General features: G+C 35.4%; 1 long non-coding RNA gene across 3 annotated transcripts; it reads right to left on the reverse strand.

Moving 5' to 3' along the window:
• Positions 1-7,923: 7,923 nt before the first annotated feature.
• Positions 7,924-11,995, reverse strand: LOC147410707 (uncharacterized). 3 transcript variants are annotated; one of them, XR_015177526.1, is made up of 4 exons: positions 11,475-11,995; positions 10,213-10,620; positions 10,044-10,104; positions 7,924-8,251 (listed from the first exon to the last, which is right to left on the reverse strand). It is a non-coding gene; the product is annotated as an uncharacterized LOC147410707 (long non-coding RNA). The 3 variants fall into 3 exon arrangements; XR_015177527.1 differs by lacking the exon at positions 7,924-8,251 and having other exon boundaries at positions 9,473-10,104; positions 10,213-10,603; XR_015177525.1 differs by lacking the exon at positions 7,924-8,251 and having other exon boundaries at positions 9,473-10,104.
• Positions 11,996-14,793: the final 2,798 nt, after the last annotated feature.

The following is a 14,793-nucleotide window of genomic DNA, read 5'->3' on the forward strand; positions in this document are numbered from 1 at the left end:
ATCGAACCGCTTACCTAGATCTTAGGTGGATTGGTATTTTATCGGTACAAGAGTCGTTAAAAACCAAAATGACACTCTTTTAAAAAAAATGCATTCCGGATGACCATTCACACCCATTTACAAAAAGGAATAATGACAACTCTAAACCCTCGTAGAAATGATCTTTGGAAATTGAAAATTATGTATCTACAACTGGCGACTCTTCTGAGGATGCTAAGTTCAACCCGTTTGTTAACTTGGTCATTTTTCAAGAAAAAATCTCTTTTGCCTTCTAATCTTTTTTGTTGTTTATGTGTTTATTTTACCACGTGGGGTATGTTTTAATGTTTACTTATTCTTTTTGTATTCAATCAAATATTTGTAAGGGGGCCGATGAAGAATGAAAGGAAAAAAAATGCACAAGCACTTGCAATTCATAGCCTATTTCACAATCACCTCACCCTTAAAAATATCAAACCCAATGTTTAGTAGTTCTACGGTTTAAGATCAATTATTTCAAGTACCAAGGATGAACACATCAAATTCGATCACCAACTTACGACATGTGTACTCCGGTATGCTTCGAGGTTTGAAGATCGGGTAACCGCAATCCACCTATTAGCCGCATGCATATGCCCGACTAGATGTTCTAGGATCCATGTTCTAAATGAACGCATTGACCCTCAATGCCAAGTTGTATTTTCTTTAGGGCCTTGAAGCCAAAGATTTAAGCCCACGAAGGCAAGTTGTATAGTCCTAAGTGTTTTTTCCTTTGCTTATTCCCCTAGAAAAGAGGGGAAAATCCTTTTTTTAGTTTTGCATATCATCAAAATAAAAAAAAATGTGTTTTCTTCTCAGCTCAAGCCAAAAATCAGAGGCAATGTGCCTCAGATTTTAGCCCAATACAGAAAACCAGTGGCAATGTCCCTCAAATGACAATTCAATACTTACTGGTCCGTGTACCAAGCACGAATAGGCATACAAATGTACTATCTGTGTATCAAGTACGAATAAGCAAGCAAATGTGCTATCCGTGTTTGCAACATAGATTAGTAAAAAAAATTTGGCACGGACCAATATAAAATACCCTAGTCCATACTTGAAATACGAACTTAAAAGAAAAAAATTATTCATTTCATCCTTTATATCAGTATTGACAACTTTTCTCTTCAGTTTTATCTTTATTTTGCATTTTAAGGCCTAAAAATGCTTAAATGGATAGTTTTTATTATTAAATTTAGGGCCTACCACTCATCACCATTTTAAATACAATCTCAACTCTCCTAAATGTCCATGTATGATCCAAATTGAATCCGCCTATTCTCTACCGATCAAAGTTGATCTTGACCCAACGTGGCGCACTATCGACCGAATCGGGTTCACAATTCAAGAATTCAACCTAGATCGAGTCCACAATCCATAATCGATCCAAATTAAGGTAGCCATTTACGATTGACCTCGATCAAGTCAACCATCATCTGATTAACTCAATCGAGGCTCCATCCATGATCGACCCAATCAGGTCCAGACCCATCCAATCGACTCTAATAGAAACTTCTTTCATGATCAACCTAATCAGGTCCACATCCATCTAATTTAACCCAAAACGAGTCCATAACACAAATTTGATCCGAATCAGATCTATCTTCCAATTTTGACCTGAACAGTGTCCATGATCCATATGTGATCTAATAAGGTCGACAATCGGCCAATCAACCCAAATGAATTCAATTACTTTCCAGTAAATTAGATTTAAAAAAAAATAAAAAAAAGAAAGATTTAAAGGCATTAATTGCACTTCTTAATCAAAGTCGGTGCCTAAGAACAATCTTGCCTTGTTGAAACGAGGGGAATAAACTAACTAAATGGGGTGATTTAAGAGTGCCTTTACTAAAATAATGTGCGCCAGCTCTTTCTTGGGTATCTGACTGACAGATTTTGGTTTCAGAGAGTTGGATTGAAGGTTTAAAAAAAGAGTATTGTTCCAACTCGATTCTTTCGCAATAATCTATTTTTACAAAAAATGTTTTTTCCAACTCCGTGTTGATGCCCACCTCGTATTGATGTAATCCAATTTTCAAATACTAATTTAATGTTGATGCTAGCTACATGCTGATGTTATCCAATTTTCAAATACCAACTTCATGTTGATGCTAGTCGCATGCTGATGTAATCCTTTATTTTTTTTCAAAATAATAGAAATTTCGTATTGACACTAGTCCCATGCTGATGTAATCCAAAAAAATGAAATTTACCAACATCATGTTGATGCCAGTCTCGTTCTGATGTAATCCAATTTCTAACTCCATATTGATGCCCGCTCCGTGATGATGCTACCATCTTCAATAAAAAAAATACGCAACCCAGCTTCGCTTTAATGTCTGTTCCGTGTCGATGCCAGTCTCGTGCTGATGTAACTGTAGACACCCCATTTTTGCATCCGCCTGATTAATCAACTCGTCAACCCGATCACAATGATTCCCAATGATGGATGTTTATTCCAATGCCTTATTTTGTTACCAGATATGTTTTAAAAATTCGGATAAGGTATCTTGAACTGACAAAACTTTAGAAATCACACTACGCTAGGAAAATATGACCCCAAAAACATAGAAATCATCATCTTGCAGATCAAAAAGAAGATTCACAATAAAAATCACTAAAAAATTATCAAATTATCAAAATACCCCTATCCTCAAAACAACTCTAAAGCCTACGTTACGCTTAGGAAAACACTCTCAAACACATAAAACAACAAATCGAAACCAAATAAATCATTTCACCAAATTTAACAGAATTCGACAAAATTATGAAAATGCCCCTCATAAAGTTCACAACCATTTCCCACAAAAAATTCCATAAATGACACAAACTAATATTTCCATTGAATTCCTTACGAAAAATCGATTCTAAAACATCCTAGAACATTAAAAACCGACTTAAAACGTGAAAAATCCTCTCTGGGGGCAAAACGGTAATTTCATAATTTTCATAATTAAAAAATTCGAAATTAATAAATAAAACATTAAATAATTAAAGTGAAACATTAATGAAATTAATTTAAAATTTTGAACCAAAGAAATTTATCAATCGAATTCTCAAGCAAAATTGTTGAGGGTTCGTGAGATATTTTTTTAAGGACCCCTCCATTTGGGGGTCCAAAGAATTAAAGATATAATAGAGGGGGGTTCTCCAAAAATTTAAAGCCAATCAAGCAAGACTAAAGTCAAGGTATTAAAGTCAATCAAGTGAGACTAAAGTCAAAATTAAAGTCAATTAAGCAAGACTGAAGTCAAGATATTAAAAGTCAATCAATTAAGATTAAAGTCAAAATATTAAAAGTTAATCAAATAAGACCAAAAGTCAAAATCTAATAGAGTTCTAATTAAAACATAACTCCACCTAAAATAGTTCTAATTAAAATACAACTCTACCTAAAACAAGTGTAACTAAAACCCAACTCTAATTAAAAGAACTTCAATCAAACACTAATTCTATCTAAATCAACCCCTAAAAAAATCTATAAATAGAGGTGCTCACACACTATTTTCATATCAAGTCAGAAATCCTAAGAGAAGTAGGTCTAAAAGCCCCCCTAACCTCCCATAAACCCTAGCTTTGGAGTCCCAACTCCTTAGATAACATCCCTCCTTCGATTTTAGCCTAAAGAACATCTAAAAGCCCTCCAAAAACACCCCAAAATCCATAATAAACTTGAAGAATCCAGATAAAAAAGGAGATACCTTACCTCGGAGATCGAAAATCAAATCCGGAGATAGAATGAACCAAGGGAGTATGGTACAAAGAGTAATTTTTGTCGGATCTGAGGGAACAAAGTCTTTACTATCGAAAAAGTATAATCTCTTATTTTTTATTTATTTATTTATTATTATCTAGGTTTTTAAGCAATGTAATTTATTTGAAAAATTAGTAGAAATCGACTTTGGCCAGGTAGGGTTGGTGCCTAACACCTTCCAACCCCGTAACATGATCCCCGAATTCAGTTTTTTTCTGTTCTAGATTAGTTCTTTATCTATTTAGAGTCATTGATCGGTTCCTAGACCATAATAACTAGGTGACGACTCCCAAACCTCAAGAGTCAAAAGCGGATCCGCATACCCCACGGATCGAGGGCGCTTTCAGTGGCGACTCCACTGGGGACATTTGAGGATCAGACTTGAAAAGCCCCAAGTATGGGAAACATTACTAGTGGGACCTAGTTTTTTTAATTAGTTTATTTTATTTTTAGTTATTTGTTTAGTTGTTTATTTTTTTTTTTTTTTTATCATTCTTTTTTGTTCAATTATTGAGCATTGGTTTGGATGTTGAATATTTTGTTTTGACACTTTTTATGGATCATCAAGGGTTATTCGGAATGACCTTAAAATCATGCAGGATTTCAGGAAGGTAATGGTCTAAAATAATTGGTGTTGACTCATTTTTTATTTGGATTATTATTATTATTATTTTGGTATTATCCTTTATTAATACCCTTTGGTTCAATTTTGGATATTTCGGATTTGGCATAATTTTTCTTTTTGATTCAATGTAAGGTCATTTTGGGATGATCCTAAATAATGAAATATTCAAGTTGACATAAATTGAGGATGGAATGATGGTGGTTGGGATGAGAGTTATGATATTCTTTTTTTTTTTTTTTTTTTTTTTTTTTTTTAATTTAGCACGTTACTAGGCATAGGCGACGAGTTGTGAAAATAAATTATTTGTGAGTAATACGTTAAGAAACAAAAAAAAGTGCCTTTTTTAATGTTGTTCGTGATGAGGAGAGAATTCCAAGAAAAAAAAATTGTTTTACACGTGGTGTGCCATTAGCAGAAAATGGCTTTTGTTGTTGTCTATCTTCTTCTGCACAAAGAAGGACGGAAAACAGCAGAGAGAAACGTTCTCTCTCTCTCTCTCTCTCTCTCCATCTCTCTCTCTTGTAAATTTGAAATCTTTTTAAAGGTTTATTGTGTACTCACAGATTTAAGGTTTCGATTAGTCAATCGAAAACAATGGATTTATGAAAGAAATATCTGAATCGATTCATGTTCATGGAGTCAGATTTTCCAACTCAAATCCACTCTTTCTTTTATAAGGCTGCGGAATTATGTATGGTTGGACTAATGGCTGGATCAGCCCAATGTGGGCTATCAAAGTGGTTGCCAGTAAGAAAAAGAGAGGTTTTCTTTGAATTTTACTGAAAATAATGGCGCTTAAAGGCTCCACCATTGAAAGTTGCAGGGACTACAACCACTACGTGAAAATTTTAAAAATTCGACGGTCCAAAACCGTCGAATTATGGGACCATTCGACAGTCTCGACCGTCGAATTAGTCTATCGAATTTGGCCTTGTCGAAAAAATATTCGGCAGTTAAAAACCATAGAATTTAGGGATATAGCGACGGTCGCCGACCGTCTCTATAGAGGAAAAACCCGTCGCAAAACAACAGCCATGTATATGGATTTATAGCGAGAGCCGCTATTGGCCGTCACTGTCACTATAGGGTATTTTATTAAAAAAATATTATATATTTATATTAAACCTTTAGCTACGGTCGCCGATCGTCGCTATAGAGTATTCCTTTTTAAAAAAAATATTAGGTTCCCCAACTAGAACTCGCCCAATCTGGAACTCGCTGGAGGTTATACATTTTCACGTTTCAAATCCCTGTATATTATACCTGTATAAAAACAATGATTTTCCATAAAATACTCATGTTTGTTTGATGACATAAATGGGTTAATATGAACATGTTTTTAACAATCAACAAAATTGAAAATTGATTCTATCAATCACTAGTGTTTCATCATGAACTGTCCCACAAATTCATCATCTAACTTCATCTCTTTCTCATCATCATAGTTGTTGTTGATGTTATCAGCCAAAAGGAACTGTACCATAGTGAGGCTAGTGCTCGGCTTCCTAGCAATGAAATCTGCATGGGACAGCGCTTCACGAGATTCCGCTCCACCCATGAAAATAACAGCAACATGGTTCATTGAGGAGGCCAAGGAACGGGGCAGAACATTCATGTGTGGGTCTTGATCAACAAGGATTCCAACCGAACAAGGTGCATTGGCCAGGAGGCTAAAATTCACCATGTGAGATGCATTATATTGAGTATAGTCTCTCCATCCTGGCTTGTGGAAGGGAACAATAATGAGTGATGCCTTTTTTTCTAGTGCAAGTTCACAAATATCACGGTACATCGTGTTGAAAGGGGACACAGCTGTGAATGCCTGAATGCTACCATAGTGATTACGTGTTTGCTCATAGATCTTCAAGGCCTTTACCATGAAGTTGGAGCGGGAATACTAGAAGATCTAAGATGGCTGTCATGAGTTATAAACATGGCATTTGCACCATTGAGTTCAACAAGGTGGAGGGCATACACTGAGATTGGGCTATCTTTGTTTGAATGAGAGGCTTGAAGGAAGTTGATGAGTCCAGGGATACTCTCTTATTCGTGAATGCAAGCAACTGCACATTCCTGCTCCTTTGTCAGTGCTCTTCACTGTTCTATCATCACAATATATGTTCACATTCATTAACTCCAAAACTGACTTCGGTGTTAGATCCTTCACAAGATGATGATGATGATGATGTATGTGTCGATCATAGTAACCCATGGAATCAATGGTACCTGATGCACGGCTGGTGGGACCGATGCATGTTCTAACAGCCGTTCGATCTTTCTACAAGAGAAATTGCTCACACCAATGGACTTACATATCCCCATATCCAAACATTTTTCCATTCCAGCCCATGTTGACTCCATGTCCAACTCTTCGAAGTCTTCTTCATTAGGCACAACATATGAAGCCCATTCCTTCAATTTGGCTGGCCAGTGTACAAGGTACAATACATTCATATTAGTAAATCAGGAAAAAAAAAAAAAAAAAAACAGGATCCAGAAGTTATAATACATTCATATTAATGTCGGAAACAATGAGACTAACATTTACTTGACAAAAAACTATCACACGTAAACAACTACTAATCATCGCTTGCCTAGCCAAATTAAAGACGTAGTGAATTGCCCTCTAAACGATTCCTCTTGTTCTTTGCAAATTAAATGATATATCATAATGGTAAATACAGGCTTATTTTGGGATAAATAAAGTACACGAAGAAAGTACACAAATCTCAAAGAGCGAAATCCCAAAAAAACCTCTACATGAATATTTATTTTATTATTATATATGCATTTTAGATATTTCTTAAAGAAATTATATAACGACTAATTCATTAGTTTCAAAAGCAATGTATTAACCACCAAATGGAGTCTCTTGTTCTGTTTTATTGTTATATATACATGTATATTTCCTTTCCATTAGAGATACATATATACATATGTGCAATGACTAATTCTAAGCATAGAAATATGTATACAACAACTAAGAGGAAAACTTTCAAAAGAGAGAATTGCATATGCCAAAACTAGTTGTATATTCACACTTTTGCATATGCCAAAACTATATACAGTACACCAGTTGTCCCAACCTCCGATCAACTAGCCTCCCATAATTTGCCCCTAACCTAGTCGATATTGTGGTGTAGTCTTCTGCCTCTTGCTCTACTCAACTTGTAGTTGTCCATCCCTCTAGGTCTTTCCTTATTCTCATATCTTCTTGATGGTCTCAAACTCACTCTCTACTAATAGGGTTTTATCAACCATCTTTGCATAGGTATTGATTCTAATCGCCACAAGCTTCTCTTGGATGGTAGGCCTCAGAACATGTCTAAATTGATCAATCCTAAACTCGTCTATAGCAATCAAGTGGGATGCAAAATGTGAAAGATCTGCAAACTTAGCCTTGTATTTTGCTATTGTCAGAGTCTTCTATACCAAGTCCATGGAATCTCTTATCCTCTCATCCTGCATCGCCTTTGGGAAGTACTTCTCATAGAAGACTTTCTCAAACTGTAGCTGAAGATCAAAGAAAAACAGTAAATAACAGACAGTTATATATGACTGCCAAGAAGGTCCAACAAGTAGAAGTACATAAAAGGAGTAAGTCAAGACCAATTAAGACAGTTAGTCACTGTTGAACAGCTTTGATGATTCATGATAACTAGATGGATTGCACAGTTCATATGCCAACAATGCAAAAAATCAAATTTTGACCCTGAAAACTGTTGATGGTAGGAATAGGATTAGGCTCCCTTGACGTGCATAGCAGGTTATTGGGTATTACATCTTGGCATCTATGTTCACTTTCCTCACAAGGTAGCTGTGATGTAGTTTTTTCAGGATCATTCCAATACCTAAAAAACAAAAATAGATTAAAGTTAATTGGCGGAAAAGGTGCATAAACCCTGTATATAGAAGATAAATCAAGCTACGAGCTTCTATTGTTTTGAATGTAAAGGTGCGAGTCACACACTGGGACCATAAGAAAAGCAAGGCATAAGCCTCGTGCTTCTACACTGGATCAATAAAAAAACATTCTACGATCCAGAGAGAACAGACCCTTGACATTCGACATTTTGCTCACTTTCTATCAAAAAATTCCCTATGCCATCAATTATTAATTTAAATACAAAATTTTTAATTACATCAATAAGAAAAACTCCTATATTATCCTTAAAAATCTTCATGCTTTATAACAAAAATGATGTACACAGAAGTAAAATAGTTAATTTACTACCCAAATATCTTTTCAATTACATTTCTGTTACTACCATTACAACAAAAAACTCTTATTTTTCAGAAAACTCTACTAAGCATTAAAGAAAAATAATATCATTAAGCAACACGTGCATTGTACATGCAGTCTGCTAGTTTCAATGTATGAATGACATATGGCCACATTCTTATTTTATATGGCAAAACATTTAAATGTAATTGCAGAAACGTTTGAAAGCCTGCAATGCATTTAATGTGTTTTGCAATATAAAAATGTGTGGAGATATCATGGCTCAAAATAAAGTCAAATGGTGACAAAGAAATCGTGATGGATGCCAACCCCAATATTTGGGATGCCAACCCCATATTCCCATCGATGTTTCGAAGTTTCATGTTGTTTTGGAATGTTTTTGGCTCGAGTTTGGACTAAAATATTGAACCCAAAACATTAAATGTTTTGGAAAAAGTTTTGGTTGAGATTGCTTCAGTTTTTCACCTGACCAAAACATTGCATTGCAATGAGGGCCATTAGTAGTAACCTATTTGCCCTCTTTGCCTATGCACAAGTTGAGGGAACACCATGTCCCCAAACAGGTGATAATCAAAGGTAGTCATGGCCAATCAACCAGGGGAAATGGGAGGGAAACAAGCTCTCAAACTATGTGTTCTAAGCCTTCCCTCCATTCTTTGACTCATTCCAGCAAGTCTAATTCGTCAAACCATTCTTAATCAAAGCAAGCTGAACACTTCGAATATGGACCCCTAATTGAACACTTATCAATGGCTGCATCTAGCTCACACAGCTGAACATTTGTTTGATATTGTAACCTTTTTTATGTAAGGATAAGCAAACACCACGACAAGCAACCCCACACTAAACTCAAACAACTTCTGTTTACTAGAAAAAAGAACGGGCAAATCGGTTATAGAGAATAGAACAGAAATTAAAAGCTAAATAACAACAATTGGTCACATTACTACTACTACTACTACTCCTACATCCAATGTACAAACACCCTCAAAGAAAACATCAATCCTACTTGCAACTCAACCAATAACAAACATTACCCTACAAGAAAGGAAATTTAAAAAATTAAAGCGAGGCTAGTTTATGTAAAAATGTTTCATATTCTTCTAAGCTAAGTAGAATGTGATTCTACCATTGAGGTTACCTTATTCAAATGGTTCAACCATTAAAATTTTGGCCAACATTGTTGTCTACACAAAGAAAGCCACGTCTGTGAGAACTTTGTAAGAAAGGCTAGAAATGATGTGAGATCAATTTTTCCTCACTTTTTTCTTCTTTTTTTCCCTTGTAAGTGATAAGTAACATATGTTGCAGTACTTCATTACTATCATCAGAATATCAGAGTATGCATTCATCCATGAACTTCAAATAATAAGACAAGTAGAAAGTAAAACAAAACATACTAATTCGTCTCCAACAGCAGGCTCGACTCTTCGTCCACCACAACAATCGTCTCCAACAGCTCTGCTAGTAGTGATGGGCAACAATAAGAGTGCCAAAAAGAAAGGAAACATTTGAATTGGAGTTTTAAAAACTAAACATTTTATAAAAAACTTCAGCAGGATCACTTACTCATGATGGACGCTGTGGCCATGCTTGTACAACCATTTTGAATGTAAAGCCTCTTTCTTCACCATGCTGGATGGTCTATTAGATTGGAAAGTTTTCTGGTTCTGTTTCAAAATTTTCATTGCCGGATCAATCTTGCCAAATTTCACATACCCTCTAAGTGTTGAATCCTTGTCTAAATCTCCCGACAGCATTGCTGATTTTGAATTACCTTGCCAATATGATCTTGTGGCTCATTCCAGCCATCTGCCATCTCAGCAATTCCGCCAGCATTGTCACTTACAGGGCCATAGGCATCAATTGCAAGCCTGCCCCATAGAGGCATAGGTCCCAACAATGGTAGATGATCTTCTTAGCTAATTGACAAGCGACATCGGGGATAATAAAAGTAACTCTGAAGAGAATGACCACCTGTAAGCATTGCTAGTGTAATACTCAGTAGTTCCAAAGTTGAAGAGAGTAAAATTTTAGTATTACACAACATAAATGTCCTATACTGTCTAAATGACTGCATCCCCTTGAATGCAGTCCACACTACTATTGTAAAGCGTGTGAGCAAAACCACAACATGTTTAGTCAGAGCTACCAATAGAAGCAAGAAAATAGCCCCTATCCAAGCAAGCCAGGCAATAGACCCTTGAAAGTAAGAATCATGTAACTATGTCTTCCTGCCTCACGACAGATCCCAGCAATCGACCCCTTCTCCCCCAACACATGCACACATGCTCACTCACTCACTCACGGGCGACACAAATCATAGCATTGTTGATATGGATAACCTATCTATACAACATGAAACCAATTAAGTGAAGATCAGAAACAGCTCTGTTGGCATATTATCCATATTGGCTGATTCATATTTCCACGTTATTGTCAGATTTAGATATTCAATAATTGAATTGAGAATTGAGATTCAGAGCTGAAGATATAATTCAGATAAGTTCAAAATTCCAAACAAACATGAGAAGAAAGACTAAAATGCCTAAATTTCAAAGAAGATCAAAAATTAAAACATTAAAACTTAACCCCAGCAATATTGTTTATTTATTGAACATCAAGAAGAGAAGATTTTTTCTCGATTTCAAACAAGGTTGCTGTTCATCTATAGAAGATCAAGAAACACCTTCACGATTCCCTTGAGTAAAAGTAGTTTAACATGCTCAAATTACACAGTCGAGGAAAACAGGGATGAAATTACATCATTTGGAAACAAACTAATAAAAAAAATTAGGGATTTTTAGGGTTTTTGAGAGAGATGGACTTACAGTTGAGATCTAACGTGATTTGATCGATGGCACTGATGATTGAGCTTCAATTCGTAGGGTTTTTTACTTGAGCTCTAATATCTTCTTCGATTTGAGTTCTAAGACATTAAAAATCCATCGACGAAGTGACAGGAGCTCGTTCGGTGCTCTCGATAGATCCGAAATTGATTGCATACAAATCAATTCGTAGTGAGAGATCGTTTGGTGCTCTCGATCGCTCGGTGTTCTCGAATGCTTCTTGGTTTGATCGAACCAAATCAAGAGGGAAGGTTATCTGTGAGAGAGAGTGAGATTCGTCTGCAACTTTCTTCGATCTGTTTTGCTCTGAAATGGTTGAGAGAAGGAAGTCTGTTAAGACGTTAATTTTTATTTATTTTTTTGTTAAAAGAAAAAATTCGGTGGTTCGATGGGCCGAGGCTGTCGAAATTTGTTCTTGGGCTTAATTCGGCCTGTAAAAAAAACGTTGGTCTTGGGCCGCCGAGTTTACCGCTATAATAGTAGCGAATTTTAACTTTTTTGACGTAGTGAACTAATGCATGTTCGATTGAGCTTGATGAAGATCAAAGTCGAGATATTTCTGGAGGGATTTCAATCCCAAAAGTTTCAAAATCGATAAAATGTGATAAAGGGGAACGGATGAGGTTCGCATCATGAACGTGTTTGCCATTGTATATGGTGAATAATAATAATAATAATAAATTCTCTCTCTTTCATAGTTTCGATTTCTTCTTTGCTGATTTTCCATTAATGGCGTCAAATTCATCTTTTGAAACTTCATTCTTGGAACAAATCATAACTTCCAGACATCACCAAATGATCATCCGTCAAGATTGCTACCTGAGTGATGGCTATAGGTGTGTGGTCTGTCCTTTGGCAGCAAAGTCAAAAGATGCAGAAAGAAAATAATTATAAGTGGGTGGTTTTGTTAGCAAGAAAAAAAAAAAGAAAAAACAAAGAGGTGGTGTGAATTGGGGTGCTGCAGCAACATATAGAAAAGAAAAAAAAAATTTGAGGTGTTGATTAGCAACGTTTTTTTATAATAAACCTGTGAATGTTGCTGACAGCAACATAAAACTTGTTGTTTTAATTTCTTTTATGAATAAGCTAGTCTTACTAGCTTAGTAAGTTATTTTTTTTACTACGAGTCATTGAAATCGTCACGTGACATTTAAGAGTAATTCAATGTCACTACTTATAGAGGACAAAAGTCTAAGATTTTTTTTAAATAATCACGTGACATTTAAGAGTGATTCAATGTCACGTACTTATGGAGGGTGAAAGTCTAAGAAATTATTTTTTTTTCATAAAAAAAAATATTTCAAGAAAATTCTTTTTATTTTAAATTTGATTTTGTGATCGCCCATTTTCAAAACATTGGATCAAATAAAAAGTGAAGTTTATATCCAAACGTTTCTACTAAAACTAGAAGTTTATGACATTGGGTTACCAATATGATGAACCACGTGACCGAATGACTCTTGGTAAAATTCGAAACCGTATGAGTTGGTCACACTAGCCTATGTTCTCAAAGGATTTGCCATGCATGTTTTTCAAAAAAATAATAAAATAAATAAAAAAAATTCTCATCTCATTAATCATTATTTCATTCTCGATATCTCTTGAAATTTTGAATTATTTTAGGATCACTCAAAGCAACTTTTGATTGGACTATGAAAATTACAAAATTGTGCCTTTTGCAATGATCGGATCTAATTAATTATCATATGCCATATTTTGATGCCTATGGTATATCCAACCTTCTTTAATACCTTGATCACATGCCATTGATTGACGATCAATTCATTTATATTTATGTGATATCTCATACATATGCCATGATCCTAATTTTGATGTACATGCCCTGATTTGGATTTAGATGCTACGGTTTATGTATTTTAATATGTTAATAGTATGATCAGGCCCATTGGCCCATTTTGTTTGAAAAAGGCCCCGGGCACACCCTACCCTGCTTTGCACACACCACATGCACGTTTACTGTTTTACTGACTTACACGTCCCATATAGCCAACGTGGCACTAGTGTGTGGTCCGGTCTCCTCGGAGATGCAACGTCATTCATGAAAACCACAACTCTAGTCACGTACCTTAGGGTATATCAAACTGGGGCATTAATACCGTTTGATCATGAGAGGTATATTGATGCACCCAGGCTGGAGCGACCTGAGCCTTTGACCTATTGTGAGCCACACGGTCGCACGTCCCGATTGCCAACGTAGTACTAGTATGTGGTCGGTCCCCTCGTGGGATGCCAAACCATTTATGAAAGCTACAACTCTTGACTCGTACCCATAAGTATAAAAGATAATCTAAGTATATCAATTGCACTTCTTAGTCAAAATCGGTGCCTAAGTAAAATCTTGCCCCGCTATACCCTACTGTACGAGGGGGATAGACTATGTCTATTCTAGACGAGAGGTATTTAAGTGGGCCCTTGCTCAGCATTGTGCGCCACCTCTCAACTGGAGATCAAACTGGCTGTTTTTGGTTTCAGAGAAGTGAATTGAGGTTTTAGATTATCACCTATACGGTATATCAAATCAAGTCACCATGTATCGAGAGGTATATAGGTGTGCTTGGGCAAGGGTGGCTAGATAAAAATGCATTGCACGTAGTAAGCTTAAAGTCTAGAAACCTTCCTTGTAGGTACGACTCGAACTTATCGTGGGTATTCCCAGGTTGTTTATTGAATGAAACCTTTTGATTGATGAGTGTATGTGAATGATGAAATCAGAATGCATGTGAATGATGAGATGAATGTATATGAATGTTGAGATCAGGAATGTGCGGGTTTGTCCTCAAGGATAAATTTTTTTGTTGTTTAACTTGATTTGAAATTAAAATGGGTGCACCGACCCAATAAAGAATTCATCTCTTGCAAATGACCCAGCCCAACACGATCCAATAATCCTGATGGACTGGGCCATTTAAATCGAAATAGAAATCAAATTTTCAAAGAAGAAAAATAGCTTACAAAAGAAAAGTATTTTTCAAAAAAAATGTTTTCCAAAAGAAGTGTTTTCCAGAAAAAAGTGTTATTCTTTAGAAAAAATATTTTCTAAGAAAAAACGTTTTCCAAAAAATATTTTCCATAAGAACAAGATTTTCTAAGAGAAAATGCTTTCCAAATAAAAATTATTTTTCAGAGAAAAAATGTTTTCCAAGAAAAAATATTTTTCAGAAAATATTTTTCATAAGAACAAGATTTTTCAAAAAAAAATATTTATCAGAAAATGTTTTCCAAAAGAAAATAAGGGACAAATAATTTACAAAATGATTTATTCTTTCATAGAAAATGACTT

This window comes from Akebia trifoliata, chromosome 1 (genome assembly GCF_017979445.1).
Source record: "Akebia trifoliata isolate Shusen 1 chromosome 1, ASM1797944v1, whole genome shotgun sequence".
NCBI lineage: Eukaryota > Viridiplantae > Streptophyta > Magnoliopsida > Ranunculales > Lardizabalaceae > Akebia > Akebia trifoliata.